This window comes from Dipteris shenzhenensis, chromosome 9 (assembly GCF_047967505.1).
Source record: "Dipteris shenzhenensis isolate YYH24624 ecotype China chromosome 9, Dip_SZ_1.0, whole genome shotgun sequence".
In the NCBI taxonomy this organism is placed as follows: Eukaryota; Viridiplantae; Streptophyta; class Polypodiopsida; order Gleicheniales; family Dipteridaceae; genus Dipteris; species Dipteris shenzhenensis.
In genome coordinates this window covers 56,083,093-56,086,113 of record NC_141604.1, presented here as the reverse complement: position 1 = coordinate 56,086,113, position 3,021 = coordinate 56,083,093, and positions in this window count along the sequence as shown.

The following is a 3,021-nucleotide window of genomic DNA, read 5'->3' as shown; positions in this document are numbered from 1 at the left end:
TCTTTTTCATTGCGCATCAACATAACGAGAACAATCTTAAAGGGCGAACCATTTGATGACGCCATTTCTTTTGTCCCAGACAATGTCATATGAGCCGACGTACCTTGAGCAACTAATCAGATGGAAAATCTAAGCCAATCTTTCATCTCGATCATTGACACAATAGCTTTTGTCGTCGTGAAAGTGGACCTGGATGGGGACCACCAATTGACTAGATAATTGTGGCGGATGGTCCAAACACTGAGGACCGTGCAACGATGAGAAACACAAGTGAACATCCACCTTACATTTTCACATTTCTCTCATTTAAAGTTTTCTCTATTTACATGTGGCGCTATTCATTTCTGGTAGTTGTCATGTGTTGTGGACTGAAGACATACATTTGCTCATTTGGTGGAGGAATTTGTAGATGAAGGTCTCGTCATGTATGTCGCCAAAAATATTCCCAATAAATGTCATGGGAGTAGTTCTACAAGGCAACCTTTGGACAACATTGGAAAATTGCTTTTACACGCCAAGTTTCACAGTTAGGCTATGGGAAAAAGGTACAACACTCTTCCTCAAATTTCATTGGTAGTAGGTAACAAGATCAAGCTTGTAACAAGCAATCTTGTCTTGCACACAACTCGTTGGTGTTCTACAATTTATTGGCCTCAACAATCCTCTTGTAGAATACCATTGTAGCACTTGCGACAGTGGGGATTGAGTGAGCCGAGACCCTGTGCGACCATACTATTACAGTTGCAACTGTGCCCAAACTATTGTGTAGGTTCCTTGTTTGAAAGGTTGTGTTATTTTACAAATGGCAACCAGGTTGCAGTGCAGGTTTGTGGCCCACACGTGGGCAAGGTGCTCAGTCTTCATTGTCCATTCTTAGAGTTTCATACCTGCGGTGTTGTCAATAGCTCAGGTTTTGTCACTACTTTTGTCCAAAGCTTGTAGCTAAGGCACAATACAGATCCTACTTGTCATTGTAAAGATTGTTGCCCTAACCATGTCTTTCACATGGCAAACATAGTTGTGATGTTCTGCCCTTTAGTGTTATGGTTTTCTCCTTTCGCCACCACTTCTTAGTTTGTCCATATGTTTTCCCATGCTGTTGTAGTTCACGAATAGGGTAACATATGTTTGCACTCCTCCATTGTAAATATTTCCTTTATAAAAAGCTTGTACATACAAATGCTTCCACGTTGACAACGTATTGTCCACCAAAATGACTCTATGTTTAGTTATAGCAAAAAAAAACAATGAAAAATAAGAAAACACATGGTTTAGCAAAAGTTTAAAACCTTACCAATGGATCCAAACATTGATCTTGCCTCGCACAATGCAAAATGGAATGAGGAATTTCTTAAGCAAAGACCAAACAATATTGATTTGTTCATTGGCCTCTCCACTTTTTTCCCTACAACTGATTTGGGATTGGTTCTACAAACAATAAAAGACAGTGCCACAAGCGTAGTTGGTGACCAAGGCATAACACAATCTGCTACTCAACAGACAAATCAAAATGCCCTCAAAGAACTTGCTTTACATCAACACTTTATGAACCCATTGCAAAACCTTGCTTCTTGGCATTCATTACTTTATACATGCCTCGCGAGGTTGTGTCAACGATTTGGGCATTGGTTTTTTGTCCTCAAATATAATGGCGAATCAACCACAAACACTATACAAATGGGCAACGATAGCAAGAAAAAGAGGTGCCTCTACTTATAAACGAGTCTGTGAGTCCACACATAATTGTCCCACTCATTGAATCCAAAAGAAATCATGCATATAACACTTGGATAGAACATGAGCAAGCACTGTTACTACAACTTCTACAACAACATCCACACCTTCTTGCAAGCAAGCTTGCTATGCTCTAAAAAAACCAACATTGTGATGACCAGCACTCCGTTGTCCACATTTACAACAAAATATACAAGCTCAAAAACTCAATTTACTATGCAATAAACAAAGAGTTGGCAAGCACTGACATAGGTCATGCGCAACCAATATGTCCTGCACTTATGTTCGAAGATGCAAACATCACAAGCCACTTACGCAGTCAGCAATGGTGGACTAGCCAAACAAGAAATAGCATGGACAACATACCTAGCAAAAATTGAGGACACTCCAAAGTACGCATGTTTGTGTTGTGGCTACTTGACTTTCTGATCAAAATTAAAGTCCCTAAATACAGACACGAAGATGTTTGTTGAAGAGGAAAACATAATGCCGCTAGCCCTACCTTTGGATTACAAACGCGTATGTTCGCTGTGGTTTGGCCAGCTTCGTGCAAAGAAGGCACCTAGGTTCTCAAAAAACAACATAAAGATGATACCTAAAACAACACATACATGTACTCTTAATAAAGTGGAAGAACACCTCATCTCCATACAAATACCATTTGCACAAGTTTGATAGTTGACATACAAAGGCCAATACGGATTCCACAATAGTGGTATCAATGTGTTTGTTGATGTTGACAAGGCACAAAATATCCTACTAAGATTCTTAAATGACAATGCAATAGTGATAGTTGAGATCAAGCGTCGACTAAGGCATAATCACAATTTCATCGGTGGCCTGGTCCGTAATGCATGCACTCATGAAATGCTTAACACCCCATTGTACAGAGAAAACAATGTGCAAATTAACAATGCTTGGCTATAGCATATTCAAGAGGTCCAAATCAATGAACCATTATCATGAACAATTCCAAGAACACCAACAGAACCCTGCAAATGACGACCTAGAAACAGACACACTGGTCCATGGCATTTACACAAACTAGATAGTACAATGCTTGGTACCATACACGCCGACCTTCGAACCCATAAACATTGAAAAACATGCAAAAAAAGAAAAAATGAGTGCGGTTCGTATTTCCAAGGCCACCAATGCGCAAAACAACAATCCTTGAACCACCAATGCAACAACAAAATCTTACAGCTCCCTAACAAAACTACAAAAAAATATCCCACGCACTGGCAGAAAAAAGCCACACAGCGTTAGACTTCGACGAGTTCCTTG